Source organism: Artemia sp. Qi Xiang Cuo, chromosome 1, assembly GCF_049724085.1.
Source record: "Artemia sp. Qi Xiang Cuo chromosome 1, ASM4972408v1, whole genome shotgun sequence".
Classification (NCBI taxonomy): Eukaryota; Metazoa; Arthropoda; class Branchiopoda; order Anostraca; family Artemiidae; genus Artemia; species Artemia sp. Qi Xiang Cuo.
The window spans coordinates 80,714,661-80,730,600 of record NC_142794.1 but is presented as its reverse complement, the minus strand read 5'-3'; the positions used below and the strand labels follow the sequence as shown (position 1 = coordinate 80,730,600).

The 15,940-nt window shown below is 33.0% G+C and overlaps 1 protein-coding gene across 1 annotated transcript in view; it reads right to left on the bottom strand.

The window, feature by feature from the left end:
- LOC148956787 (brachyurin-like) overlaps positions 1-15,940 on the bottom strand; it is a 625,076-nt gene that overhangs the window by 197,328 nt on the left and 411,808 nt on the right. The window lies entirely within an intron of this gene.

Here is a 15,940-nt window from a genome sequence, read left to right as displayed (position 1 = left end):
TGTTTTGATCTGACTATTTTTCTAGGAGTTAGGGGTTTTTATATTTCTTAACATTGGACGTGATCGTCTCTTACTAGGTTGCTAGCTACCGCTGCAACCCGGAAACAAACTCTAATGTATGCAATGGTTTGTTATTCAAATGATCGTCCTTTAATATAACTACGTAACTTATTTTAAAGGTAGAACTCTTTCTAAGTGATTACAAACAGGAAAAAGCCTACGGCTTTTTCTTCTTTGAAATTGTAAGAGACTAGCCTCAAACAATCAAGTAGCTAACTAAATCAAATGTATGTATTGGGTTTTTATTCTAATGACCGTCTTTTAGTGGAAAATTTTAATATATTGACCTTAAATATAATAACTGTACTAGCCTATACTATAGTTAAGTGGCCTATAAAATTTAGTATAGGAAAGAGATCGTTCTTTATTATAAATTTAATGTAACATATCATTTGCTATGGGAGAGAGATCGTTCTTTACTGTATTTATATAAAAAAAGTGCGCGAAGTGCCAGTCAAAAGCCAGTCTGTTACCAGTCAATAGAGTCTTATTGACTGGTTTAGATGTTTTAGTTAATACACTTCCTCCGGCATATCAGGGAATGAAAAACATGTTAAGTCAATGTAAATTTAATGGGATGACGGGTTTCGTAATAGTTGATGAATGCTTGCACGCACACATGGGTAACTTTCCTTTAGAAGTTTTATTTCAGGTATGAGCTCAAGAATATGCAGTTATGTGTGCCTGTTTTAAAGCAGCATCTTTACCAGGGGGAGCGCTTGATCCATATTACATGTTTGCATTAGGTTCAGAGCGAACTTGTGATGGACATAACCTGTCTTAAGCTTTTGAACAAGACAAGATTATCATTCAAGATTAATCGTTGTCACAGAGTGTTTTGAACTCAAATCCTTCCGTACTAAAGGAAAGTCCTTACTCCACTACACAAGTGACAACTAGTAGTATAAATATACCATTCAATTTATGATGTCTAAGACGTGATAAAAATATGTGGAAAATTATCCCATACGATTGAGGAACAATAACTTTTTCGTCTCCTCTATCATTTTTAATGGAACGTCACTACATTTTTAAAATTCCTTGAAAACAGTGTCCAACCTGTCAAGGTGGAACGAACACTTTTCATCTCTGCTTAATGGTTGATTTGAAAGTGATTAAATTATCGGAGTGAAACTCTTCATCAACATCTTTTGTCGGATACATAGGAAAACATTGACAAAATCGAAGTATCAGAGTGAATAAATTTTACATTAAAGAACAAGCTGTAGTCCATAGTAACTGAATAGTTACAGTAAGGACCAAACTCTATCTCATAGTAACTGACGCAACAGGGAAAAGAAAAAGAGGTCTGTGGTATATATGACGTCATACAAGGTTATATTTCATTTTAAATAAATGTGAACAGCTAAAACAGAAAGCCTGAAAAATGTCTTAGGCAATGTTAATCTAATTAAAATGTCTTAATGTAATAAAAATAATTTGTTTTAATTACAAAAGGTTTTTAACCCCATTAATTTCCTTTAAAATGAGCCATTGAACAAATCTCTACGATGTTCCAGTGCCATGCTATCTGTTGAATTACTAACCTATACTATAATTAAGTTGTGTATAATAACCAATTGTCTTTTAATGTAATACTATCGTTAAGTGGCCTATAAAATTTAGTATAGGCAAGAGGTCGTTCTTTATTATAAAAAACTTTGAAGCTTAGAAGAAATCACTTTTAGAAAATCAGTAATACCGAATTTCTTTTACCGGTACTTACCTTAATATAACATAACTTAGAGAAGCAACTTGTCAATAGATTATTTCACTTGACATGGGGCAGAGGTTGTTCTCTACTACAAACAAACTGATTGCAAACAGGAAAAAGCCTACGGCTTTTTCTTCATTGAAATAGTAAGAGACGAACCTCAAACAATCAAGTAGCTAACTAATTCCCATGTATGCAATTGTTTGTTATTCCAATGATCGTCTTTTAATGTAATTTATAGGTGTTTAGGATCAGAGGGTTCTAATGGTGTACTTTTTGTTTTGATCTGACTCTCTTTTCAGGAGTTATGGGTTACTTTAGTATTTACTTTGGGGCGTGATCGTCTCTTACTAGGTTGCTAGCTACCGCTGCATCCCGGACTATACTATAATTAAGTGGCGTATAAAAATTAGTAAAGGCAAGAGGTCGTTCTTTATTATAATGTTTTAAATTAATGTAATTAAATTAGTTACAATGACCTAGAATTCGATCTTTACCATAATAATTTCCTTCAAAATGAGCCATTGAACAACTCTCTAAGATGTTTCAGTGCCATGCTATAGGTTGAATTACTAACCTATACTATAATTAAGTGGCGTATAAAATTTAGTATAGGCAAGAGGTCGTTCTTTATTATAACTTAACATTGGACGTGATCGTCTCTTACTAGGTTGCTAGCTACCGCTGCAACCCAGATTATATTTCTTAACATTGGACGTGATCGTCTCTTACTAGGTTGCTAGCTATCGCTGCAACCCGGATATTGTATTACAAACATGAAAAAGCCTACGGCTTTTTCTTCTTTGAAATAGTAAGAGACGAACGTCAAACGATCAAGTAGCTAAGTCCTAAGTCCAAGTAACTAAGTCCAATGTATGCAATAAGTTTTTATTCCAATGATCGTCTTTTAATCTAATTAAAATGTCTTAATGTAATAAAAATAATTTGTTTTAATTACAAAAGGTTTTTAACCCCATTAATTTCCTTTAAAATGAGCCATTGAACAAATCTCTACGATGTTCCAGTGCCATGTTATCTGTTGAATTACTAACCTATACTATAATTAAGTTGTGTATAATAACCAATTGTCTTTTAATGTAATACTATAGTTAAGTGGCCTATAAAATTTAGTATAGGCAAGAGGTCGTTCTTTATTATAATTTGCTCTCTCAATTATTACTTCTCGATACGCCTGGTCGGTTGAATACCTTTGTTTTGCTCTCTCAATTTTTACTTCTCGATGCGCCTGGTCGGTTGAATACCTTTGCTTTTCTCTTTTCAAGATACTATCTCTGTTGTTTGTGTAGTACTGTTTTTTCAAATTGCGTATAGCTTGCTTCGATCTAACCATTATTCTAATCAAGAATGAGAGAATTTACATCTGTGTCGTTCTTAAGTAGTAATTATTTCAATGATCGTTCTTTAATGTAATGATCGTCTCTTACTAGGTTGCTAGCTACCGCTGCAACCCGGATGTACTTTACGGGTTACAAACCAAAAAAAGTTTGGTTCCAGGATACAATAATAAATTTGAACTGAGATGAAATACATTTTTCTTCCAGGAGACAAAAAGCAAAACTAATTTTAGAATTTTCATGTATTTTTGTTGTTTAAATTAAAAAATTACTATTACTGATTAGGCATCATAAATATTTTTGCAGTTTACATAATAATTTTAGCGATTAAGCCAAAAAAGAAAATTTTTGTTCCAGGAATCTCGGTTACTATTGAGACAAGTAGCTATTATTACTATAGAGTTCATTACTATGAACTGTTTTATTGCTTCAAAATTCAAATATCTTTGAAAAGACTGCAGTATGAAAATACATCAAAAATGCAATTTTTTTTACAAAATTGATTCTACTTTAAAAAGTATTTTATTTTTAATTACAAAAGTGACTAGATGTTGCAATTGCCTTTAAAATGAACTATTATACAACTCTCTATGATTTTCCAGTGCCCAGCTAGCTGAGCAGAAAAAAAAGTGGAAAGAAAAAAATATCCCGTTTGTGGAGAATAACGTGGTAAAAGTCTATTTTCTTGATTTTCAAGCTAATATATTTTCTTTGTTATTCAAGCCAAAGGGCGGTAAGTTTCCTTTATAGAGGATTCGGACAAGGCGGTTGTAATGGTGTACTTTTTGTTTTGATCTGACTCTTTTTTTAGGAGTTGGGGGGTTTTATATTTCTTAACATTGGAGGTGATCGTCTCTTACTAGGTTGCTAGCTACCGCTACAACCCGGATTTTAACTATAAATACGAACAAGAAAAAGCCTAGGGCTTTTTCTTCTTTTAAATTTTTTATCTTCTTTTAAATAGTAAGAGACGAAACTCAAACAATCAAGTATCCGGGTTGCAGCGGTAGCTAGCAACCTAGTAAGAGACGATCACGTCCAATGTTAAGAAATATAAAAACCCATAGTTCCTAAAAAAGGAGTCAGATCAAAACAAAAAGTACACCATTAGAACCGCCTTGTCCGAAACCCCTGTATAGGAAACTTTCTGTCCCTTGGCTTGAACAGAAAGGGACATATATTGGCTTGAAAATCAAGAAAAGTGGCAGCTACTACAACATTCTTCCTAAACGGGATATTTTTTTCTTTTTTTTTTCTTTGTTTCCAGAGATAGCTTTGCACTTGAACATCGTATAGTGTTGTTCAATAGCTCATTTTAAAGGAAATTAATTGGGTTAAAAACCTTTTGTAACTAAAATAAATTATTTCTAAAAGAGAATAAATTTTTCCACCAAAAACTGCATTTTCGATGTCTTTTCACACTGCAGTCTTTCAAACATAATCGTTTACCAGCGGTAAAATTTGAACCCACACCTCCAAAGAGACTGGTGGATAACACCAGTGCCTTGGACCACTCGGCCAGGTTGCCTCTCATAAATAATATATATGTGAATCCGGGTTGCAGCAGTAGCTAGCAATCTAGTAAGAGACGATCAGTCCAATGCTAATCTAACTAAGTCCAATGTATGGAATGGTTTGTTATTTCAGTGATCGTCTTTTCATGTAAAAATATAAATACTGTAATCTTAACTATAGTAAAGTTGCGTATGCAAGTTAGTATAGGGAAGAGTTTGATCTTTATTATATCCGACACCCCGACATAGGATTTGCTATAATTAACAAAATAAACCATATTAAAAACAGGAAAAAGCTTACGGCTTTTTCTTCTTTGAAATAGTAAGAGACGAATCTTAAAACATCAAGTAGCAAACTAAGTTCAATGTATCTTACTAGGTTGCTAGCTGCCACTGCAACCCTGATTAATTTCAGCCATCTCTACAGCCATGATACTGATGGAAATTGCATAATCCCTATTTATGTTTCAGTTAATTGTAATTTTTTCTTTTCAAGATGCTATCTCTGTTTTTTTGGTAGTACTGTTTTTTTAACTTGCGTGTAGCTTGCTTGATTGAAACCATAATGTAACCATTAGTTGAATGTTTTTATGTCACCTATCAAGTATCAAGAACCTAACAAAAAATTAAACTAATTTTTAAATTTTCAGGTATTTTTCTAGTCTAAATTAAAAGATTAAAACTATTGTTCAGACACCATAAATATTTTTGCAGTTTGTAACTTTAGCGATTCTGAACTAAAAACGAAAATAAAATAAAAACTAATTTTTTAAATTTTTACGTCACGTCGCTAATTAAGTCATATATGGTTATTAGTACACAATAGGTTTTAGACATTACGTCATGTCACTTATTACGTCATATATGGTTATTAGTAGATAATCGGTAAAATATTCGTTCTTTATTATAAAAATGAGCCATTGAACAACTCTCTACGATGTTCCAGTGCCATGCTATCTGTTGAATTACTAAACTATACTATAATTAAGTGGCGTATAAAATTTAGTATAGGCTAGAGGTCGTTCTTTATTATAAAAACTATGACGACATTCAATATTTATCTAGTAGGGTTTCAGACAAGGTAATTCTAATGATGTACTTTTGTTTTGATCTGACTCTATTTTTAGGAGTTTTGTTATATTTCTTAGCATTGGACTGATCGTCTCTTACTAGATTGCTAGCTACTGCTGCAACCCGGATTCACATATATATTATTTATGAGAGGCAACCTGGCCGAGTGGTCCAAGGCACTGGTGTTAGCCACCAGTCTCTTTGGAGGCGTGGGTTCAAATTTTACCGCTGGTAAACGATTATGTTTGAAAGACTGCAGTGTGAAAAGACATCGAAAATGCAGTTTTTGGTGGAAAAATTTATTCTCTTTTAGAAATAATTTATTTTAGTTACAAAAGGTTTTTAACCCAATTAATTTCCTTTAAAATGAGCTATTGAACAACCCTCTACGATGTTCCAGTGCCAAGCTATCTCTGGAAACAAAGAAAAAAAAAAGAAAAAAATATCCCGTTTAGGAAGAATGTTGTAGTAGCTGCCACTTTTCTTGATTTTCAAGCCAATATATTTCCCTTTCTGTTCAAGCCAAGGGACAGAAAGTTTCCTATACAGGGGTTTCGGACAAGGCGGTTCTAATGGTGTACTTTTTGTTTTGATCTGACTCCTTTTTTAGGAACTATGGGTTTTTATATTTCTTAACATTGGACGTGATCGTCTCTTACTAGGTTGCTAGCTACCGCTGCAACCCGGATCCAGTGATCGTCTTTTAATGTAATCTAATAATAATTGACAAACACCATTTATGATAAGTTATATCGGTCCTTTATGCAATACCGCTGTAACCCTGGTAACAAACAGGAAAATATTACAAACAGGAAAAAGCCTACGGCTTTTTCTTCTTTGAAATAGTAAGAGACGAACCTCAAACGATCAAGTAGCTTAGTAAGTCCAATGCATGCAATAAGTTTTTATTCCAATGATCGTCTTTTAATGTAACATATCAGTTACTATGGGAGAGAGATCGTTCTTTACTGTAATGCTGCAACCCGGATGAAATTTCTTTTTTGATGTGAAATTACAAACAGGAAAAAGCCTATGGCTTTTTCTTAATTGGAGCAGTAAGAGACGACCTGGCTACAAACTATGATTATCACATCATTGATCAATCTTTAACATGAAATGTTCTTTACTGTAATGGTTTGTTCTTTTCTAGGTTTCGGCCATCTCTAAAGCCATGATACTGATGGAAATTACATAATCCCTATCTATGTTTCAGTTAACATGGGCTAGGTGTCGTTCTTTATTGTAATCTCTTCTAGAAATAATTTATTTTAGTTACTATAGATTTTTAACCCAATTAATTTCCTTTAAAATGAGCTATTGAAAAACCCTCTACGATGTTCCAGTGCCAATCTGTCTCTGGATACAAAAGAAAAAAAAAAGAAAAAAAAAAGAAAAAAATATACCGTTTAGGCAGAATGTTGTAGTAGCTGCCACTTTCCTTGATGTTCAAGCTAATATATTTCCCTGGCTGTTCAATCCCAGGGACAGAAATTTTACTATGCGGGGGTTTCGGACACGGCGGTTCTAATGGTGTACTTTTTTGTTTTGATCTGACTCTTTTTTTAAGAACTATGGGTTTTTATATTTCTTAACATTGGACGTGATCGTCTCTTACTAGGTTGCTAGCTACCGCTGCAACCCGGATTCAAGCAAAGTTTCTTTAAGTTTCTTATATAAGGGTTTAATACAATGCGATTCTAATAGTATACAAACAGGAAAAAGCCTACGGCTTTTTCTTCTTTGAAATAGTAAGAGACAAACCTCAAACAATTAAGTAGCTAACTAAGTCCGATGTATGCAATATTTTGTTATTCCAAAGATCGTCTTTTAATGTAAAAAAACCATTAATTTCCTTTAAAATGAGCCATTGAACAACTCTCTACGATTTTCCAGTGCCATGCTATCTGTTGAATTACTAACCTATACTATAATTAAGTGGCGTATAAAATTTAGTATAGGCAAGAGGTCGTTCTTTATAATAACTTTTTTTAAGAACTATGGGTTTTTATATTTCTTAACATTGGACGTGATCGTCTCTTACTAGGTTGCTAGCTACCGCTGCAACCCGGATTGATCTTACTCTATTTTTAGGAGTTTTGTTATATTTCTTAGCATGGGACTGATCGTCTCTTACTAGGTTGCTAGCTACTGCTGCAACCCAAATTCACATATATATTTATTTATGAGAGGCAGCCTGGCCGAGGGGTCCAAGACACTGGTGTTAGCCACCAGTCTCTTCGGAGGCGTGGGTTCAAATCTTACCGCTGGTATACGATTATGTTTGAAAGACTGCAGTGTGAAAAGACATCAAAAATGCAGTTTTTGGTTACTTCAGTTACTATGGGCTACAGTTCGTTCCTTAATGTAATAATTTATAATAATCTTTGAATGTAAAACCTTTTATAATTTATAATGAACCACATCAATCCTTTATGTAAACTGGCTACAACCTACGATTATGAATTCATTGATCAATCTTTAACATGAAATTATAATCTTATTTTAGTTACTATGGGCTGAAAGTTTTTTCTTTACTGTAAATTCGATGATCGAGCCCTTATGTAATATCAATTATTACTTCTCGATACGCCTGGTCGGTTGAATACCTTTGCTTTTTTCTTTTCAAGATACTATCTCTTGTTTTTTGGTAGTACTGATTTTTTAACTTGCGTGTAGCTTGCTTGATTGAAACCATTGTGTAACCATTAGTTGAATGTTTTTATGTCGCGTATCAAGTATCAAGAACCTAACAAAAAATTAAACTAATTTTTTAATTTTCAGGTATTTTTCTAGTCTAAATTAAAAGATTAAAACTATTGTTTAGACAACATATATATTTTTGCAGTTTATAACTTTAGCGATTCTGAACTAAAAACGAAAATAAAATAAAAACTAATTTTTTCAATTTTTACGTCACGTCGCTAATTAAGTCATATATGGTTATTAGTACACAATAGGTTTTAGATATTACGTCATGTCACTTATTACGTCATATATGGTTATTAGTAGATAATCGGTAAAATATTCGTTCTTTATTATAAAAACTGAAAAACTGACTCAGTCCAATATATGCCATGGTGTGCTTTTCTAATGATCGTTCTTTAATATAAACTATGGACTAAAGCTCGTTCTTTAATGTAAAAATTCAATCATCGAGCCTTTATGTAACCCGGATTAAAAAATTATTATCATATCTTATATGTAACGTTTATTTTATAAGTCTTCGATAGTCTAATGGTAAGTATGCCCACTATTACATGGAAGAAGAGGGTTGGATTCCCCGTCGGGGAGAACTTTTAATATGTTGAATTAAAAGCACTATCTTTTCAATTTAAAATTTAAAAAAGAAACTTGTTTATTTACATTCTAGCTAAAATAATGAAGATAATATGAATCATAATATTAAAAAAAGATAATATGAAAAAAAAACTAACTCAGTCCAATATATGCAATGGTGTGCTTTTCTAATGATCGTCCTTTAATATAAACTATGGACTAAAGTTCGTTCTTTAATGTAAAAATTCAATGATCGAGCCTTTAAGTAACCCGGATTAAAAAATTATTATCATATCTTATATGTAACTTTTATTTTATGAGTCTTCGATAGTCTAATGGTAAGTATGCCCACTATTACATGGAAGAAGAGGGTTGGATTCCCCGTCGGGGAGAACTTTTAATATGTTGGATTAAAAGCACTATCTTTTCAATTTAAATTTAAAAAAGAAACTTGTTTATTTACATTCTAGCTAAAATAATGAAGATAATATGAATGAACCACAGGGTTCAGTTTCTTTGGACGTGAGTTCGTTTTTTAACTATAAATAAAAACAGGAAAAAGCCTACGGCTTTTTCTTCTTTTAAATAGTAAGAGACGAAACTCAAACAATCAAGTAGCTAACTAAGTCCAATGTATGGAATGGTTTGTTATTTCAGTGATCGTCTTTTAATGTAAAAATATAAATACTGTAATCTTAAATATTGTGAAGTTGCGTATGCAAGTTAGTATAGGGAAGAGTTCGATCTTTATTATAAAAAATTTTAAAAAGAGTTTAGTTTTTTGTTCGGTTTAAGTTACTTGTTTGTTCGGTTGACTTGTTGAGTTCTGGGTTTTTATATTTCTTAGCATTGGACTGATCGTCTCTCACTATGCTGCTAGCTACTGCTGTAACCCGGATTCACATATATAGCTATGAGAGGCAGCGTGGCCGATTGGTCAAAGGCGCTGGTGTTAGCCACCAGTCTCTTTGGAGGCGTGGGTTCAAATCTTACCGCTGGTACACGATTATGATTTATGTAAAAAAATCAAATATCTTTGAAAAGACCGCAGTAAGAAAAGACATAAGAAATGCAGTTTTTAGTGTTAAAATTTATTCTCTCTTAGAAATAATTTATTTTAGTTATAAAAGATTTTTAACCCAATTAATTTCCTTTAAAATGAGCCATTGAACAACTCTCTATGATGTTCCAGTGCCAAGCTATGTGTGGAAAAGAAAAAAAAAGAGAAAGAAAAAAATATGCCGTTTAGGCAGAATGTTGTAGTAACTGCCACTTTTCTTGATTTTCAAGCCAATATATTTCCATTGCTGATCAAGCCAAATAACAGAAAGTTTACTATACAGGGGTTTGGAAAAAGCGGTTTTAATGGTGTTCTTTTTGTTTTGATCTGACTTTTTTTTAGAAGTTATGGGTTTTTATTTTTCTTAACATTGGACGTGATCGTGTCTTACTAAGTTGCTAGCTACCGCTGCAACACGGAATACAACTTGGGTTTCGTTTTATGCTATATCATTACAAACAGGAAAACGCCTACGGCCTTTTCTTCTTTGAAATAGTAAGAGACGAACCTCAAGCAATCAAGTAGCTAACTAAGTCTAATGTATGCAGCGGTATGCTATTCAAATAATCGTCTTTTAATGTAATTACTATAGAGTTCATTACCATGAACTGTTTTATTGCTTCAAAATTCAAATATCTTTGAAAAGACTGCAGTATGAAAATATATCAAAAATGCAATTTTTTTGACAAAATTGATTCTACTTTAAAAAGTATTTTATTTTTAATTACAAAAGTGACTAGATGTTGCAATTTCCTTTAAAATGAGTTATTATACAGCTCTCTATGATTTTCCAGTGCCCAGCTAGCTGAGGAGAAAAATCAAGCGGAAAGAAAAAAAATATCCCGTTTGTGGAGAATAACGTGGTTAATGTCAATTTTCTTGATTTTCAAGCCAATATATTTTCTTTGTTATTCAAGCCAAAGGGCGGTAAATTTCCTTTATAGAGGATTCGGACAAGGCCTTATTATATTTATGTTTTGGCCTTATTATAATTGGTATGGTGAAATAATAATATGTATATGGCTCTTAAATCATACTTCTTTATGGTCCCATACGGTTTAGTGGCTAGGATAGTTAACTTTCACTTAACAGGCCCGGGTTCGAAAAGTTTCCCGGTGTGGGAAACTTTTTAACTCTATAATCTTCGAACATTTGAACCTTTTATAATTTATAATGATGTATAATATAAATACTGTAATCTTAACTATAGTGAAGTTACCTATGCAAGTTAGTATAGGGAAGAGTTCGATCTTTATTATAATTTTCTTGATTTTCAAGCCAATATATTTTCTTTGTTATTCAAGCCAAAGGGCGGTAAGTTTCCTTTATAGAGGTTTCGGACAAGGCGGTTCGAATGGTGTACTTTTTGTTTTGATCTGACTCTTTTTTTAGGAGTTGGGGGGTTTTATATTTCTTAACATTGGAGGTGATCGTCTCTTACTAGGTTGCTAGCTACCGCTGCAACCCGGATCTCTACGATGTTCAAGTGCCAAGCTATCTCTGGATAAAAAAGAAAAAAGAAAAAAAAATATCCTGTTTAGGCAGAATGTTGTAGTAGCTGCCACTTTTCCAAGCCAAGGGACAGAAAGTTTACTTTACAGGGGTTTCGGACAAGGCGGTTCTAATGGTGTACTTTTTGTTTTGATCTGACTCCTTTTTTAGGAACTATGGGTTTTTATATTTCTTAACATTGGGCGTGATCGTCTCTTACTAGGTTGCTAGCTACCGCTGCAACCCGGATTTTATTCCAATGAACGTCTTTTAATGGAAAAATTTAATATATTGACCTTAAATATAACTGTACTAGACTATACTGTACGTAAGTGGCCTATAAAAATTTAGCATAGGCAAGAGGTCGTTCTTTACTGTATTATGTAACCAAAAAAGAAAATTTTGGTTCCAGGAGTTTCGGTTACTATTGAGACAAGTAGCTATTATTACTATAGAGTTCATTACCATGAACTGTTTTATTGCTTCAAAATTCAAATATCTTTGAAAAGACTGCAGTATGAAAATACATCAAAAAGGCAATTTTTTTGACAAAATTGATTCTACTTTAAAAAGTATTTTATTTTTAATTACAAAAGTGACTAGATGTTGCAATTACCTTTAAAATGAGCTATTATACAACTCTCTATGATTTTCCAGTGCCCAGCTAGCTGAGCAGAAAAAAAAGCGGAAAGAAAAAAATATCCCGTTTGTGGAGAATAACGTGGTAAAAGTCTATTTTCTTGATTTTCAAGCCAATATATTTTCTTTGTTATTCAAGCCAAAGGGCGGTAAGTTTCCTTTATAGAGGATTCGGACAAGGCGGTTCTAATGGTGTACTTTTTGTTTTGATCTGACTCTTTTTTTAGGAGTTGGGGGGTTTTATATTTCTTAACATTGGAGGTGATCGTCTCTTACTAGGTTGCTAGCTACCGCTGCAACCCGGATAACCTATACTATAATTAAGTGGCGTATAAAATTTAGTATAGGCAAGAGGTCGTTCTTTATTGTAAGTAATACTAGGTTGCTAGCTACCACTGCAACCCGATTATTATAATTTCTTGATTTTTTAGTACTGATTTTTTAACTTGCGTGTCGCTCGCTTTGATCTAACCATTATGTATTCATGAATGAGACCATTTACAGTTTTGACGTTTCTTATATAGTAATTATGACGTCACTGCATCAAAAATACAGTTTTTATTAGAAAAATTTATTCTCTTTTAGAAATAATTTATTTTAGTTGCTATAGATTTTTAACCCAATTAATTTCCTTTAGGATGAGCCATTGAACAACCCTCTACGATGTTCCAGTGCCAAGCTATCTGTGGAAAAGAAAAAAAAAAAAAGAAAAAAGAAAAAAGAAAAAAATATTCCGTTTGGGGAGAATAACGTGGTTAAAGTCAATTTTCTTGATTTTCAAGCCAATATATTTCCCTTGCTGTTCAAGCCAAGGGACAGAAAGTTTCCTATAGGGGTTTCGGACAAGGCGGTTCTAATGGTGTACTTTTTGTTTTGATCTGACTCCTTTTTTAGAAGCTATGGGTTTTTATATTTCTTAACATTGGACGTGATCGTCTCTTACTAGGTTGCTAGCTACCGCTGCAACCCGGATAAAAATCTTACCGCTGGTATACGATTATGTTTGAATGACTGCAGTGTGAAAAGACATCAAAAATGCAGTTTTTGGTGGAAAAATTTATTCTCTTTTAGAAATAATTTATTTTAGTTACTATAGATTTTTAACCCAATTAATTTCCTTTAGAATGAGCTATTGAACAACTCTCTACGATGTTCCAGTGCCAAGCTATCTGTTGAAAAGAAAAAAAAAAGAAAAAAGAAAAAAATATCCCGGTTGGGGAGAATAACGTGGTTAAAGTCAATTTTATTGATTTTCAAGCCAATATATTTCCCTTGCTGTTCAAGCCAAGGGACAGAAAGTTTTCTATACAGGGGTTTTGGACAAGGCGGTTCCAATGGTGTACTTTTTGTTTTGATCTGACTCCTTTGTTAGGAACTATGGGTTTTTATATTTCTTAACATTGGACGTGATCGTCTCTTACTAGGTTGCTAGCTACCGCTGCAACCCGGATACTATAGCATTAACTATAATTAAGTTGAGTGTCTAATCTATTATTGGCAAGAGTTCGTTCTTTATTAAAAAATTATTCAAGCCAAAGGGCGGTAAGTTTCCTTTATGGAGGATTTGTACAAGGCGGTTCTAATGGTGTACTTTTTGTTTTGATCTGACTCTTTTTTTTAGGAGCTACGGGTTTTTATATTTCTTAACATTGGAGGTGATCGTCTCTTACTAGGTTGCTAGCTACCGCTGCAACCCGGATCACGTCATAGCTCTAAAATAAAGCTATGACGACATTCATTATTTATCTAGTAGGGTTTCAGACAAGGTAGTTCTAATGATGTACTGTCGTTTTGATCTTACTCTATTTTTATGAGTTTTGTTATATTTATTAGCATGGGACTGATCGTCTCTTACTAGGTTGCTAGCTAATGCTAAAACCAAATTCACATATATATTTATTTATGAGAGGCAGCCTGGCCGAGTGGTCCAAGACACTGGTGTTAGCCACCAGTCTCTTCGGAGGCGTGGGTTCAAATCTTACCGCTGGTATACGATTATGTTTGAAAGACTGCAGTGTGAAAAGACATCAAAAATGCAGTTTTTGGTTACTTCAGTTACTATGGGCTACAGTTTGTTCCTTAATGTAATAACTAAATCAAATGTATGTAATGAGTTTTTATTCCAATGATCGTCTTTTAATGGAAAATTTTAATATATTGACCTTAAATATAACTGAGCTAGCCTATACTCTATAGTTAAGTGGCCTATAAAATTTAGTATAGGCAAGAGGTCGTTCTTTATTATAAAACAATCAAGTAGCTAAGTCCAATGTATGGAATGGTTTGCTATTTCAGGGATCGTCTTTTAATGTAACTTCTCTTACTAAGTTGCTAGCTACCACCGCAACCCAGATAACAAACAGGAAAAAGCTTATGGCTTTTTCTTATTTTGAACATTGGACTGATCGTCTCTTACTAGGTTGCTAGCTACCGCTGCTACCCGGATACCACTACAATTTAGATATCTTGCAGCTACTCCTGGAACCACCATATCTCAGTTACTATGGGCGAGAGATCGATCTTTACTGTAATATCTCTGAAAGAATAGAATTTGTTGAAAAGTCAGCTAGAGATGCTTTCGCAAAACTCCATAGGAATATCCAAAAGAAATGTTGCATGTTTAGTGAAAAGCTTCCAAGGTATGGACCGGCAACTGTGGACCAGTTTACAGATGTAATGGGAAATCTTATACATCACTGTGAATATATGGAGGCATAATTTTCCTTTACTTAGTTTCAGCTTAAATTCGATGATCGAGCCTTTATGTAACAACCCGGAAAAACTTTAGCGATTCTAAACTGAAAAACTAACTCAGTCCAATATATGCAATGTTGTGCTTTTCTAATGATCGTCCTTTAATATAAACTATGGACTAAAGTTCGTTCTTTAATGTAAAAATTCGATGATCGAGCCTTTATGTAACCCGGATTAAAAAATTGCTATCATATCTTATATGTAACTTTTATTTTATAAGTCATCGATAGTCTAATGGTAAGTATGCCCACTTTTTACTTGCGAGAAGGGGGTTCGATTCCCCGTCGGGAAGAACTTTTAATATGTTGAATTAAAAGCACTATCTTTTCAATTTAAAATTTAAAAAAGAAACTTGTTTATTTACATTCTAGCTAAAATAATGAAGATAATATGAATGAACCACAGTGTTCAGTTTCTTTGGACTTTAGTTCGTTTTTTAACTATAAATACAAACAGGAAAAAGCCTACGGCTTTTTTCTTCTTTTAAATAGTAAGACACGAAACTCAAACAATCAAGTAGCTAACTAAGTCCAATGTATGGAATGGTTTGTTATTTCAGTGATCGTCTTTTAATGTAAAAAAATATAAATACTGTAATCTTAACTATAGTGAAGTTGCGTATGCAAGTTAGTATAGGGAAGAGTTTGATCTTTATTATATTTTTATATTTCTTAACATTGGACGTGATTGTCTCTTACTAGGTTGCTAGCTACCGCTGCAACCCGGATTTTACTATAACTACTGCTTGAACCCGGATTATAAATTACAAACAGGAAAAAGCCTACGGCTTTTTCTTCTTTGGAATAGTAAGAGACGATTCTCAAATAATCAGGCAGCTAACTAGGTTTATAATTTGTTCTTTTACATAAACTTCATTAATCGTATATTTTAATATATTCTATATGGTCTAGAGGTTGGGATAGCTCTCACCCAGTTGGCTTGATTTCCTTATGGGAAATTTTTACTTATGATGATTTCTTAAGGAACATAATTAAAATTTCTTAAT